Source organism: Lutra lutra, chromosome 17 (assembly GCF_902655055.1).
Source record: "Lutra lutra chromosome 17, mLutLut1.2, whole genome shotgun sequence".
NCBI classification, from domain to species: Eukaryota; Metazoa; Chordata; class Mammalia; order Carnivora; family Mustelidae; genus Lutra; species Lutra lutra.
Window position 1 is genome coordinate 16,051,997 of NC_062294.1, and position 16,427 is coordinate 16,068,423.

The window sequence follows — 16,427 nt, forward strand, 5'->3', positions numbered from 1 at the left end:
CATACAAAGTCACTTGGATTGCTCATGTTGACCAAATGGGAATGGATTTAATATCTCCTTGTCAAATCTGAATAGATAGGTCACAAATGAAAAAACAATGGAAATAATTTCATGAACTTTACTTGTCACATGAGAAACACCAAAAAATTATTTGAGACTCTGAGTTTTTCTTTTAGACTTTAACCTAAAGAGCTCATCCTAATGATGCCCCTGGTGGCAGGTAACATTTAATTTTTCTCTGTGTCATTGAAAAAGAATTAGATGTAAAACTCAGGTAAGAGATTAATATTTCACACCCTGAGGCTAAATACTTCAACATGAATATTCATAAAGGCCTATTCTGAGTGAAATCTCATGTGAGTATAGATTTCAAATGCTTGAATATTTTAAATAGTTCAGAGTCTGGGCATTCCATAGAGAAAGACAAGAATTTCACCAACTATCAGGCTATTAATTGCAGATCTAAATTTGTGAGTATGAAAAAAGGCATTTCTTATCGACATACACTGTATTCTTGCAGCCTCTTAAAGTCTGAAATTGGCTTTTTCTTTGGTCTTTTCTTATTCATGATAAAGGTAAATGTTGATGATCAATAGGATCAGAGAATCAGTTACTCCCTGTGACTACAGATGCCTACGTGTCCTCTGTGAGTTCTAAGAGGACTGGGGGAGATGGTTAGAAAGGCAACATGGGCAGGACCATCTTGGCCGCTAGTTGCTTTCACTTTATTGTAGCCCCCACCCCTATAGCACAAAGTTCTAGATGAGTGTCCTAATTCATCCTCCTGTGACATCGTTGCTGTTGGTCGTTGGTGATATCTTCCACCTTCCAGAAAAGGAAAACAGAAGGGATTGCTCAAAGAACTCTTAAGCCTTGTGGAACAAAGCCCCAAGTTATGTAGACATAAACCAAGGTGGGAGATGGGAGGGTGGGGAGTAGAAATAAAAAGAACAGAACTGAAGAGATAGAGTATAAAAGCTGTCTGACCAAACAACAACTGAATTAAGTAGGAAATCATAATAGCTAATTAATGCCTTAGAGGAGTAAACCAAAGAAGAAGAATATTTAGTGTGGTATCCCAAGTGATGAAGGAGTAGAATGAAATTAAATCAATGTAAAATGTAGGTTTGGGATAAACCTGACAACACATCTGGATTTTGTAGAATGCTCTCCCCATGTAGTAATGGGTTTTTCCTTCGAATGACAACAAAAACATGGCAGTGCAAATCAGTCAATAATATTTATGGAATTATCCTGCCTTGAGTTTCATATTCTACTATATGACCAAATACATCTACCATCTGAAGACTCCTCCTACATCTAAAACCTGAGATGCATGTTTCCTCCCTTATCACATCAGACAAGTAAGCACTCAATGCAGAGCTGCCCTTCCATTCATGTTCCCATCCCTCTGCCATCTCAACTGCATAAAAAATTCTGTGTCACCATACATATGGTATTTAGGGAAATAAATTTCAGCAACTAGCCAAGGGACAAATGGCAAAGCCAACAAGCCTTCTCTCAAGAAATCTCCATGAGCCCCGAGCCCCATCTCTTTCTTGTTAATTCTGATGTCCCATGGTACATGCCACAAAAAGCCTACGGCATTATGGTTCTGATACCATATAAGGACCTAGACACAGAAAAATGAGGTAACTTAGAAACAGGAAGCAGATCAAAGCACAGGGTTGGGGTGGAGTAGAAGGCTTTACAATCTTTCAATGAACAGTTAGAATGTATCTGCTATAGGCCAAGCTCCAGAGCTACAAAAATGAGTCTTTGCCCATCATCAAGTAAGAGAGGTTGGGAACATGTAAAGTGATTATGCCAGAATAAAGGTAAGAGCAAAGACCAAGTAGAAGGTAGAGACATCAAAAAAAAAAAAAAAGGTGCTAAGCAAAGAAGCTAGACACTGGTGTTTCAGTTTAACTGATTTTTTTAAGACTTTACTTATTCTTTTTAAAGATTTTATTTACTTATTTGACAGAAAGAGAGAGAGACAAAGAGCACGGCAGGGGGAATAGGCTCTTCAGGGAGCCTAACATGGGGCTCAATCCCAGGACCCTGAGATCATGCCCTGAGCTGAAGGCAGATGCTTAACCAAGCCACCCAAGCATTCCAGTTTAACTGATTTTAAAGTACATAACAACTGAGAACTAAAATCCAAGATAATCTGAACACAGAAAGTGACAGAATGGGGGAAAGTGAGTATACACTACTTCAAAAAACAAAGAAAGAAAGAAAAGAAGTATCTTAGGGTTCTTGTTTCATACATAAATAATAAATATCTAATCATTTTAGGCATTGAAGAAAAATATAAATTGTGAGGTTATTAAAAAACGCTACAGAATTGAGGCCCTTGGCTGGTTCAGTTGTTTGAGTGTATGACTCTTGATCTCAGAGTCTTGAGTTTGAGTCCCATGTTGGGTAAAAAGGTGACTTAAAAAATAAATAGATAGATACCAGTCAAGATGGCAGAGGAGTAGCAGACTGAGATGACATCAGGTCACTGGAGTTCAGGTAGATAGTTATCAAACCATTCCCAACACCTACAAACCCAACAGGAGAGTGAAGGGAAGAAGAGCAGCAATTCTAGAAACAGAAAAGCAACCACTTTCTGAAAGGGAGGACGTGTGGAGAAGTGAATCCAAAGCAATAGGAAGATAGACTGTGGTGGGAGGGGCTAACTTCTGGCAAGCAGTAGAGCAACAGAGCACAAAATCCGAACTTTTAGAAGTCTGCTCCACTGAGGGACATCATTCCAGAGGCTAAGCAGGGGTGAAGACCTCGTGGGGACAGTGTGGTCTCACATCCCACGGGGTCACAGAAGGATCGGGGTGTCTGAATGTAGCAAAGCTCACAGGTATGAGAGCAGGGAAGCTGACTACAGAAACAGAGCCGAAGACTGAGTTATCAGCTTGGGGTTACTTTAAACTGCTCTGCAGCACAGTCGAACCCCTGCTCTTTGAGCAGGGACCCCACAAGTTGCAGTTCCGGGGAGATCCATCTTACTTGGCCAGAAAAGCAGCATGGCAGGAATCTGCTAGGTTTGGAGAATCAAAAGCGGGCTCTGTGTCAGACAGAAACACTCAGTCACAGGCCAGGTGAGCTCGGAGTGCGGCCAGAGATCAGGGAGATGGGAGTGATTGACTGCTTTTCTCCGAGGGCTCACTGAGGAGTGGGACCCCGAGCTCCAGGCTCCTCTGGGCTGAAGATTGGGAGGCCACCATTTTCATTCCCGTCCTCCAGAGCTCTACAGAAAATGTTCAGGGAACAAAAGCTCCCAAGACCAAACCCCAGCAAATTACTTAGCCCAGCCTCTGGCAAACATGGTGCAATTCCATGTCTGGCAAAGACATTTGAGATTCACTACAACAGGCCCCTCCCCCAGAAGATCAGAAGAACATCCAGCCAAGACCAAGCTCACTGATCAAGGAGAACAGTGAAATTCCAGAGCTAAGGGAAAGCAAAGGCATGGAATTCATGGCTTTCTCCCCATGATTCTTTAATTTGCAAAGTTAATTAAATTTTTAAAATTTTTTCTTATTCTAATTGTTTTAACTTTTCCTCTTTTAACATTTTTTAACTAGTTTATCTTAACAATACCTTTCTTTAAAAAAATCTTTTTAAAACTTTCATTATTGTAGTCATATTTTATACTTCACTGTATCTAACTTTATCTTTTGTATACATATGGGGGTTTTTTTTTCCTAAAAAGTTTTGGGATACAATTTCTTCTAATAGATCAAAATATATCCTAAATCTAGATGTTCTAGTCTCCAGCGTGGGAAAATTCTGTCCCTTTTTTTCTCTCTCTTTTTCCAGCTTATCTTATCAATTCCACTTTAGAATTTTTTTTAAATTTTCATCTAGACAGTCATATTCCATTGCTTCATCATGTTTACCCTTATTTTCACATATATATAAGTTTTTCTTTCTTTAAAATTTTGGGAGGTAGTTTCTTCTAAGACACCAAAATACACCGAGAATCAAGTGGGTGGCTTTGTTCTATTCATCAGTCTAATATATATATTTTTTAATTTTTTTTAAATTTCTTTTCCCCCCTTTTCTTCTCCCCCTGATTCAGGGTCTCTTCTGATTTGGTTAGAGTACATTTTTCTGCAGATTTTGCCACCCTTTTAGTATTTTATTCTCTCGATCATATATTCTTATCTGGAGAAAATGACAAGGTAGAAAATCTCACCACAAAAAAAAAAAAAAAGAACAAGAGGCAGTACTGAAGGTTACGGACCTAATCAATATGGACATTGGTAATATGTCAGATCTAGAGTTCAGAATGACGAATTGCAAGTTGCTAGCTGGGCTTGAAAAAGTCATGGAGAATATTAAAGAAACCCTGTCTGGAGAAATAAAAGCCCTTTCTGGAGAAATAAAAGAACTAAAATCTAACTAAGCTGAAATCAAAAAAGCCATTAATGAGGTGAAATAAAATATGGAGGCTCTTGGGGTGCCTGGGTGGCTCAGTGGGTTAAAGGCTCTGCCTTTGGCCCAGGTCATGATCCTGGGGTCCTGGTATTGAGCCCCACATCAGGCTCTCTGCTTAGTAGGGAGCCTGCTTCCACCTCTCTCTCTCTGCCTGCCTCTCTGACTACTTGTGATCTCTGCCTGTCAAATAAATAAATAAAATCTTAAAAAAAAAAAAGGAGGCTCTTACTGCTAGGATAAATGAGGCAGAAGAGAGAATTAGTGATATAGAAGACCAAATGACGGAGAATAAAGAAGCTGAGCAAAAGAGAGACTAACAACTACTGGGTCATGAGGGGAGAATGAGAGATAAGTGATACCATATGATGAAACAATATTAGATGAATTGGGATTCCAGAAGAAGAAGAGAGAGGGGGGCAGAAGGTATATTGGAGGGAATTATAGTAAAGAATTTCCCTAATATGGCAAAGGGAACAAGCATCAAAATCCAGGAGGCACAGAGAACCCCCCTCAAAAGCAATAAAAATAGGTCCACACCCCATCATCTAATAGTAAAACTTACAAGTCATAGTAACAAAGAGAAATCCTGAAAGCAGCTTGGGACAAAAAGTCTGTAACATACAATGGTAAAAATATTAGATTGACAGCAGACTTATCCACAGAGACCTGGCAGTCCAGAAAGAACTGGCATGATATATTCAGATCACTAAATGAGAAAAACATGTAGCCAAGAATACTATATCAAACTAGGCTATCATTGAAAATGGGAGAGATTAAAAAGGTTCCAGGACAAACAACAACTAAAAGAATTTGTAAACACCAAACCAGTCCTACAGGAAATATTGAAAAGGGTCCTCTAAGCAAAGAGAGAGCCTAAAAGTAGTAGACCAGAAAGGAATAGAGACAATATACAGTAAGAGTCACCTTACAGGAAAACAATGGCACTAAATTCATCTCTCTCAATAGTTACCCTGAATGTAAATGGGCTAAATGCCCCAATCAAAAGACACAGGGTATCAGAATGGATTAAAAAAAAAAATCAATATGCTGTCTACAAGAAACTCATTTTAGACCCAAAGACACCTCCAAATTTAAAGTGAGGGGTGGAAAACAATTTACCATACTAATGGACATAAAAAAAAAAAAGCTGGGGTGGCAATCCTTATATCAGATCAATTAGATTTAAATTAAACCATCTATAATAAGAGATAAGGAAGGACACTATATCATACTCAAAGGGTCGGTCCAACAAGAAGATCTAACAATTTTAAATATCTATTCCCCTAACATGGGAGCAGCCAACTGTATAAACCAACTAATAACAAAATCAAAGAAACACATAGACAATACAATAATAGTAGGGGACTTTAACACCACCCTGACTGAAATGGACAGATCATCCAAGCAAAAGATCAACAAGGAAATAAAGGCCTTAAATGACACACTGGACCAGATGGACATCACAGATATATTCAGAACATTCCAACCCAAAGCAAGAGAATACACATTCTTCTCTAGTGCACATGGAACATTCTCCAGAATAGATCACATCCTGGGTCACAAATCAGGTCTCAACCAGTACCAAAAGATTGGGATCATTCCCTGAATATTTTCAGACCACAATGCTCTGAAGCTAGAACTCAATCACAAGAGGAAAGTTGGAAAGAACTCAAATACATGGAGGCTAAAGAGCATCCTACTAAAGAATGAATGGGTCAACCAGGAAATTAAAGAAGAATTGAAAAAAATTCATGGAAACAAATGATAATGAAAACACAACGGTTCAAAATCTGTGGGATACAGCAAAGGCAGTCCTGAGAGGAAAGTATATAGCGATACAAGCCTTTCTCAAGAAACAAGAAAGGCCTCAAGTACACAACCTAATCCTACCCCTAAAGGAGCTGGAGAAAGAACAGGAAAAAAAAAAAAAAAAAAAAAGCCTGAACACAGCAGGAGAAGAGAAATCATAAAGATCAGAGCAGAGCAGAAATCAATGAAATAGAAACAAACAAACAAAAAACAATATAGCAATTCAACGAAACCAGGAGCTGGTTCTTTGAAATAATTAATAAGATTGATAAACCCCTGGCCAGATTTATCAAAAAGAAAAGAGAAAGGACCCAATAAATTAAATCATGAGTGAAAGAGGAGAGATCACAACTAACACCAAAGAAATGCAAACAATTATAAGTACATACTATGAGTAACTATACGCCAGCAAATTTGACAATCTGGAAGAAATGGATGCATTCCTAGAGACATATAAACTACCAAAACTGAACCAGGAAGAAATAGAAAACCTGAACAGACCCATAACCAGTAAGGAGATTGAAATAGTCATCAAAAATCTCCCAACAAACAAGAGCCCAGGGCCAGATGGCTTCCCAGAGGAATTCTACCAAACATTTAAAGAAGAATTAATACCTATTCTCCTAAAACTGTAATCATCAAGACAATAGGGTACTGGCACAAAAACAGACACATAGATCAATGGAACAGAATAGAGAGCCCAGAAATAGACCCTCAACTCTATGGTGAACTAATCTTTGGCAAAGCAGGAAAGAATGTCCAGTGGAAAATAGTCTCTTCAACAAATGGTGTTGGGAAAATTGGACAGCCACATGCAGAAAAATGAAACTGGACCATTTCCTAACACCACACACCAAAATATACTCAAAATAGATGAAAGACCTCAATAAGAGAAAGGAATCCTTCAAAATCCTTGAGTAGAACACAGGCAGCAACCTCTTCGACCTCAGCTACAGCAACTTCTTCCTAGAAACATCGCCAAGGCAAGGTAAGCAAGGGCAAAAATGAACTATTCAGACGTCATTGAGATCAAAACCTTTTGCTCAGCAAAGGAAACAGTCAGCAAAACCAAAAGACATCTGACAGAATGGGAGAAGATATTTCCAAACAACATAGCAGATAAAGGGCTAGAATCCAAAATCTATAAAGAACTTATCAAACTCAACACCCAAAGAACAAATAATCGAATCAAGAAATGGGCAGAGCGGGACGCCTGGGTGGCTCAGTTGGTTAAGCGGCTGCCTTCGGCTCAGGTCATGATCCTGGCGTCCTGGGATCGAGTCCCACATCAGGCTCCTTGCTCGGCAGGAAGCCTGCTTCTCCCTCTGCCTCTGCCTACCACTCTACCTGTGCTTGCTTTCTCCCTCTCTCTCTCTCTGACAAAAAAAAAAAAAAAAAAATGGGCAGAGGACATGAACAGACATTTCTGCAAAGAAGACATCCAGATGGCAAACAGACACATGAAAAAGTGCTCCACATCACTCGGCATCAGGGAAATACAAATCAAAACCATAATGAGATACCACCTCATACCAGTCAGAATGGCTAAAATTAACAAGTCAGGGAGCGACAGATGCTAGCAAGGATTCAGAGAAAGGGGAACCCTCCTCCACTGCTGGTGGGAATGCAAGCTGGTGCAGCCACTCTGGAAAACAGTATGAAGGTTCCTCAAAAAGTTGAAAATAGAGCTAACCTATGACCCAGAAATTGCACTACTGGGTATTTACCCTAAAGATACAAATGTAGTGATCTGAAAGGGCCCGTGCACCCAAATGTTTATAGCAGCAATGTCCACAACAGCCAAACTATGGAAAGAACCTAGATGTCCATCAGCAGATGAATGGATAAAGAAGATGTGGTGTATATATATACTATGGAATACTATGCAGCCACCAAAAGAAATGAAATCTTGCCATTTGCAATGACATGGATGGAACTAGAGGGTATTATGCTAAGCTAAATAAGTCAATCAGAGAAAGACAACTGTCATATGATCTCCCTGATATGAGGAATTTGAGAGGCAAAGGGGGGGGGGGGTTGGGGGCACGGAAGGAAAAAATGAAACAAGATGGGATCCAGAGGGAGACAAACCATAAGAGACTCTTAATCTTACTAAACAAACTGAGGATTGGCGTGAGGAGGGAGGGTAAGGAGAGGGTGGTTGGGTTATGGACATTGGGGAGGGTATGTGCTATGGTGAGCACTGGGAAGTGTGTAAGCCTGATGATTCACAGACCTGTACCCCTGGGGCAAATAATATATTATATGTTAAATAAATATATACATACATACACACACGGTGGCATTTATATTTAATTCCCAAAACATCATAAAAAATGGATCAGCAAAAAGTAAGAAAAAATTTGAAACTCTGTAAAGGAAAAGGTAAAAACGAAACAAGGAAGCATAATAAATTGGGAGGGAAAAGTTAAGATAACAATTAGAAAACTTAGGACACCTGGGTGGCTCAGATCATTATTCCAGGGTTCTGGGACTGAATACCTAATCAGGCTCCCTGCTCAGGGAAGTCTGCTTCTCTCTCTCCCACTGCCTCAACTCCTCTCTGACTTTGCACTGAGTCTCTTGCATGCTCTCTTTCTCTCTCAAATAAATAAAATCTTAAAAAATGGAAGTTAGAAAACTAGATTTGTTTATAATTATATATATATATATATATATATATATATATATATATATTAAACGACTCCTTTAAAATATAGAAAGTTTCAATCCAGCTTAAAAATCCAGCTAGATCTAAATGAAATATACCTAAAATAAACTTCCCTGGGTAGGTTGGGAATAAACAAACAAAACAAAACAAAAAAAGATACTCCAAGTGGCTTAAATAACATAAGAGTGTATTTCTTCCTCACATCATTCTGCCTGCACAGGGTCTTTATAACAGTCTTTAGTTCTGCCTTGAATCATTTTCCCCAAATCTTGGCCCAACCTTCTTGTCAGCCAAGACATGGATTAAAAATGTGACACTTGGGGCGCCTGGGTGGCTCAGTGGGTTAAAGCCTCTGCCTTCAGCTCAGGTCATGATCCCAGGGTCCTGGGATTGAGCCCCACATCGGGCTCTCTGCTCAGCGGGGAGCCCGCTTCCTCCTCTCTCTCTCTCTGCCTGCCTCACTGCCTACCTGTGATCTCTGTCAAATTAAAAAAAAAAAAATCTTTAAAAAAAAAAATGTGACACCAACCCCACTCAAATAGGCCTTTCTGGCCACTAATTCTAAAGTATACAATCACCTGTATTTTACTTTCTTCATAAACTTTATTTTCAATTTCTTGACTTTTTTTTTTTAATCTTATCCCACTGGAACATAAGCTCTATGTGAACAAGGACCTTAACTGTTTTCCCTCTTCTTTGAAAGAAGTTCTCAGTAAGATGGTTTTGCTCATTTTTCTTCTTTAGAAAACAACAACAAAACAATTCAATGACTTCCACTCTTTGCTTCCTTTCTTCTGATTAGTTTTAAATTTCTCTCTTTCTAGTTTCTACGTTGAAAGATAGAAGTTTCTTAAAGACTTCTCTTTTTTTTTAATACAGGTATTTAGTGCCATGAATTTCCTCTAGAACTACTTCATTGCAGCAACATTTTTATGCTTTCATTTCCATTTAGTGAAAAATACTTTCTAAGATCCCTTTGATTTCTTCAACACCTGGTTTTCTTAGAAATATGTTGTTTAATTTCTGAGTATTTGAGGAGTTTTATATTTCTTAGATTTCTAAATTCCACTGAAGTCAGAGAACATATTTTGTATAATTTGAATCCTCTTTAATCCTGGACTTGTTTTATAGACCATGAAGTGATCTTGGCAATGATTTCATATTCACCTAAGAAAAATGTGTATTTTGTTATGTGGAATTTTCTATAAATATCAATTAAGTAAAGTTTATTAAGGTTACTAAAGCCTTCTTTGTCCTTTCTGATTACTCTCCTTGTTCTATCAATAATTAAGAGATGTGATGAAATCTCCATTTGCCTATTTTTCCAGCATTTCTGTTTTTGTTTAATGTACCTTGAAGATTTGTTAATAGGTATGTAAACACTTAGAATAGTTCTATCCTCTTTATTAATTGATCCCTTTATCATTTTATTTATGCAATAGTTCTTTAACCTTGCTACTCTTTTCTCAGGAAACTACTAACCACAATGATCAGGAGAAAAAGAGAAGATATAAAGTGGCAATATCAGGAATAAGAGTGACATCACTAGAGATCCTACAGATAGGAAAAGAATAAAAAATATAAATTTTAAGGCAATAAATTTGACCATCTTGATGGACAGATTCCTTGGAAGACACCAAAGTTGACTCAGAAGGAGACAACTTATATAACCTTGTATCTATTTAAGAAATTGAATATGTAGGGGGCACCTGGGTGGCTCAGCAGATTAAACCTCTGCCTTTGGCTCAGGTCATGATCTCAGGGTCCAGGGAAAGAGCCCCACATTGGGCTCTCTGCTCAGCAGGGAGCCTGCTTCCCCCTCTCTCTGTCTGCTGCTCTGCCTACTTGTGATCTCTGTCAAATAAATAAATAAAATCTTTAAAAAAAAAGAAATTTAATATGTAGTTAAAATCTTTCCCACAGAGAACACTCAAGGTTCACATACTTTGCTGAATTATACCAAACTCTTAAAAAAAAATACTATGAATTCTACACAAGTACTTTCAGCAAACTGAAGAAGAGGGATCTTTCCCAACATATTTTATGAGTAGAATATTACCCTGATACCAAAACCAGACAAGAGTCATTATGAGAAAAGACAAGTATAAACCAACATCCTTCCTGAGCATAGATGCAAATTTTTTTAAAAAATATTACAACACATCAGATAGGAAAATACATAGAATAAGTAATATAGTATGACCAAGAGGGTTTTAAGCCAGGAATGCAAGGCTAGGTTAGTATTCAGATATCAATCAATGTAATTCAAAATGTAACAAAATAAGGAAGACCTGTAAATATCTCAGTAGATGGAGAAAAAGCATTTGACAAAATTCAACTTCTTTTTTTTTTTTTTAAAGATTTTATTTATTTATTTGACAGAGAAAAAGATCACAAGTAGGCAGAGAGGCAGGCAGAAGGGGAGGGGGAAGCATGACTCCTGCTAAGCACAGAGCCCAATGCGGGGCTGGATCCCAGAACTCTGGGATCATGACCTGAGCTGAAGGCAGAGGCTTAGCCCACTGAGCCACTGAGCCACCCAGGCACCCCTAAAATTCAACATCTATTCTTTTTTTTTTTTTAAGATTTTATTTATTTATTTGACAGAATGAAATCACAAGTAGGCAGAGAGGCAAGCAGAGAGAAGGGGAAGCAGGCTCCCCACTGAGCAGAGACCCCCGATGTGGGGCTTGATCCCAGGACCCTGGGATCATGACCTGAGCCAAAGGCAGAGGCTTTAATCCACTGAGCCACCCAGGCGCCCCTCAACTCTATTCTTGATAAAACCTCTCAGCAAACTAGGAATAGAAGAGAATTTTCCCAGCCTTATAAATGACATCTATGTAAACTTCTGACAGCATAGTTAATAGTGAAAGACTGATAAATACATTCTCCCTAAAACCAGGAACAAAATAAAGATGCCCAAACTCACCACTTCTACTCAATATTATACCATTGGGTTTTAGTCAGTGAATAAAGCAAGAAAAGAAATAAAAGGCATTCAAATAATAAAGTAAAACTGTACTGAGAGACAATACTGTCACTGATGTAGGAAATCTTACAGATTCTATTTAAGAAAAAAAAAAACATCTAAAACCATGGTTACAGAATCCAAGTTCAATATACAAAGTAAGTTGTATTTCTATATGGTAACAAGTGAAAATACTGGAAAATTAAATCCACAATACCAACTATAGTAACATTGAACAGTAACACATACATATATATTTTTTAAATATGGATACAGTGTTTGTTATGAAGAGAACACTGTGAGGAAAATTAAAGGTCTAAATGAGTAAAGTGATATACCAAAAGACTCCATATTAGGAGGTCAATTATCCCCAAGTTGATCTATAGATTCAATGCAATCCCAATGAAAATTCCACCAATGAAATGAAATGAAATACAGTAAGGAATCTCTTTGGTGCCCAAATTATGGTGATAAAATACTACTTCCTACCAAAAGAAAACAAGGCTTCTTGGAGAAATAATTGACTCTGAGTCTTTGGCAGGAAATGAATAAAGTGAACTTGAATGTTTCGTTATTCCACACAGCAGGAAAGCTATCAAAGACTACTAGGGTCCTGCCATGCCCAAAAGATTGAGGAGCCAATTTGAAGAGCCTCCCAGCGATCAAGTCTGGGATAACCTGAGCCTCAAAAAGGAGAGAAACCTATCAAGCATGTTCCAACCCATGAGTTTGTGACAAAGTAACTTTTTTTTAAAGATTTTATTCATTTATTTGAGAGACAGTGAGAGAGAGCATGAGAGGGGAGAGGTCAGAAGGAGAAGCAGACTCCCTGTGGAGCTGGGAGCCCGATGCAGGACTCAATCCCGGGACTCTGGGAACATGATCTGAGCCAAAGGCCGTTGCCTAACCAACTGAGCCATCCAGGTGCCCCACAAAGTAACTTTTTAAAGAGAGAAATTAGCCACCTTCAGAGAACAATTCATAATCTTAAAAAAAGATAAACAAATGAGTTAAACATTTATCCTATTTTTTATATTTTATTTTTAAGTAATCTCTACACCCAATATGGGGCTTGAACTCACAACCCAGAGACCAAGAGTCATGCACTCCCCCAACTTGGCCAGTCAAGCACCCCTATCCTACCTTTCTTATTTGAACACAACAGATGCGGGGGTGACGATGTAGTGTGTCTCTTAACATATGAGGGAAAATGTCTCCTTAAAAACGTGTACCCAACTAATTAGAAGAGAAAATAAACTGGAAGAGACAGGGTGCCTGGGTGGCTCAGTGGGTTAAAGCCTCTGCCTTCAGCTCAGGTTATGATCTCAGGGTCCTGGGACCAAGTTCTGCATCAGGCTCTTTGCTCAGCGGGGAGCCTGCTTCTCTCTCTCTCTGCCTGCCTCTCTGCCTACTTGTGATCTCTCTCTCTGTCAAATAAATAAATAAAATCTTTAAAAAAAAAAAACTGGAAGAAACATATTAAGTGCTAAACCAAAGGCAATGTAAATTGAAACAGAACCAAAACAATAGAAGATTTCAAACAATCCATGAATTATAACTAAGTATGGGGCTGGGATCCCAAAACATAAGGACAAGCTTTACAGAAAGAAACATCATCTAAGACTGCTAGGAAAGTATGAAAGAAATAACAATGCCTATGAAACAGGTGTCACATATAGGATATGTAGTCCTACTGAGTAGTCTAATCTCCCTTAAATTAGAAGAGCAACTCATACTCTAATAGAGAACATAAGGCATTTACAAGAAGTATAAGTGAAAGATATAAGAGGGCAGGACTTCGTTTATACTATTGTTGACTACATGTTAAGGAGTTAGATGGTAAGTATGTATGGGAGAGGGTAGTGAGGTACCGAAGAAATGAAAGCCTGGGGGCACCTGGGTGGCTCAGGCAGTTAAGCCTCTCTGCCTTCAGCTCAGGACATGATCCCAGGATTCTGGGATCAATTCCCACATCTGGCTCTCTGCTCAGTGGGGAGTCTGCTTGCCCCCTCTCCCTCTGGCTCTCCCCCTCCAACTACCCCACTCATGCTCTCTGGTACTCTTTATTTCAAATAAATAGAGCACCTGGGTGGCTCAGTGGGTTAAGACTCTGCCTTTGGCTCAGGTCAGGATCTCAGGGTCCTGGGACCGAGCTCCACCTCAGGCTCTCTGCTCAGCAAGGAGTCTGCTTACCCCGCACCCCGCCCCGCCTGCCTCTCTACTTGTGATCCCCCCTCCTCTCTCTCTCTGTCAAATAAATAAAATCTTAAAAAAAAAAAAAACTAAAAATAAAAACAAGAAATGAAAGCCTGATCAACTGCACAAGGTGAGAGAACTGTACTAGACCAAAGCCCTGGAGAAGGTACCCTTGAGATGGAGAAGGACAACTCTACCCAATAGACTAGATGAAAGCAGGAGACTAGGATGACTGGGATGCCCGTGAGGAACAGTGAAAAGCAAAATTGGTAGACAGGATGGGCTACTATAGAAATGTAAGAAAAGAGATTGAGATCACTTATAGTCATCCAACATTTGTCAAGAGCGTACCCACCATCTTTCTAGCCTGGTGGATAAATTCCTTAGAAAAACAAGAGCCAGATGTTACTGTTATCGTCCAGAGCTACAATAGGATGAAATGGAGGACTTTAAAAGCAAAAAGGAACAGGAAGTGATATAACATTAATAAGGAATTTTGATGATAAAGGGATGTTCATGAATATAGGAAAATGATAGGTTTGGTTTTTTGTTTTTTGTTTTTTGTTTTTGTATTCGCAGTTCCTTTAAGCTCAAAGGGATATACCCATACTGTCAACTGTATATATGAATTCCTTATTTGTATTACTAATGATAAAGTAGCTTGCTTTCTGATCCAAAGCTAGGGAGAGGGAGGGTTATTAGTATAGATTTGCTACTGTTACATCTCAATATTACATTTTTAAAACCAAAAAACAGCAAAACAAACAAAAAACCCCTCAACACTGTGTCTTGTGATTCAGATCTTTTGTAAAAGAAAAGCCCACTACACCCACAAGCATGCCTACTTTAAGACCATCATGTCATGAGGAAAAACACATTAGAAAATACGTGAACATGTTATTAATCATCCAAGATTTTCTGAAAATGCAGTGATAGAGATTGTAGTCACTTTCCTTTGAACATTTGCTTACTTCTGCTGTCTGATGTTCTCATTTGTCAGGTTTCTTAACGTTCTTCTTAATACAGTGTCTTTATTTAGCTCTCCCAAAGGAGTATCAGCAATTTCTGGGAGCGGGAGGAAAACTTCCTGTCAATTCTGCATAATGACCAAAACAGAGTGATTGAATCACTTAATTGAAGCTCTGTAGTTTGTAATGTGATGCACATTAGAGCCTGTTCATTGTGAAAAGGAAACAGTGGGTGGGTGTTCAAGTAGACAGTAAGAACAGTGAATCAAGTCTTTTGTCTTTGTTTGCTTTATTCCTCTGAAGCTCACACAATCCACAAGGGATTCCTTCCTCAACACTGTAATAGCTGAAGGGTGATGGGAGAAAAACAGGAAGAAAAAGTATAACTAAAACAGAAACATATAAAAAGCCTTACATGTAGATTTAGTTTTATAATCCTGTAATAATTTTTATTAGCCCACAAAATTGCCACCATTCCTGACTTCACCTGTTGGTAACACGGCAAAGCTGCAGCTGAAGAAGGTGGGACTGCAGTTAGGGGATATGTGGCGCTGAGGCATAAGTCAGACTTTCCCATGAGGTGAACTCTGGGACTATCCTAACAGCTTTCAGTTCCCCAGTCTACCCATGTGTACTTCTGTAACGGGAACAGGAAGTGTCCCAGTGCAGTCTGAGCAATGTGGGTCCAGATCACAGATTCAAGTCACATACCCACCTAGACAGTCACCTTGCTCCTGGCCTATGAAGAAACTACTCCATCACTTGGAAGATGCAAGGGAGGTGGGTATGGAGGGGGATGGCTTCTGACTCTGAATGCCTGTCAATTCTCCCTCCACACCAAAAAGATGGCACTTTATCATCTGTTCCAGCTTCAATCCATAGTACTCAATACAATTTAAGAATCTAGCTAGGAGCGGTAATTGTAACTTAGAGGAGCTATTTAAGAATATAGTAGAAATTCTGCTTAACTCAGCATTGCTTGTTGACAGGTTAGCTTTCTAAAATATTCAATGGCTAAAGCACAATTTTATTTCACCTTAAAGTGCTGCTGGGTCCCCCCAAAATTGGGTACCTCAATAATGGGTCCATGATTAAAGGAGCGAGACTGATACAAAGCGAAGGTCAAGCAAAGCTTTACTTCGCGCCAAGCATCAGGAATCATACCGACCGTCAAACAGACCAGTCGGGGCTGCCCCTCCAGAGAGGACGACCCCTCCCTGCTTTCCAGACTAACTTTTATAGAGCAAAGGCCATGTGGTTGGGCCTGGCCACACACAGGTGGCCAATGAGATTGTAACACACAGGAAACTCCACAGTGATGCTAGGTGACCAATTGAATTACAATTTACCCTAGTCGACATTTGAA

General features: G+C 39.0%; 1 long non-coding RNA gene across 1 annotated transcript in view; it reads right to left on the reverse strand.

Moving 5' to 3' along the window:
- Positions 1 to 258: 258 nt before the first annotated feature.
- The window catches only part of LOC125090010 (uncharacterized), a 60,425-nt gene continuing 44,256 nt past the window's right edge, over positions 259 to 16,427 (reverse strand). Inside the window, exon 3 of the long non-coding RNA XR_007124132.1 lies at positions 259 to 825. This is a non-coding gene — a long non-coding RNA (uncharacterized LOC125090010). The remainder of the gene's footprint in view (positions 826 to 16,427) is intronic.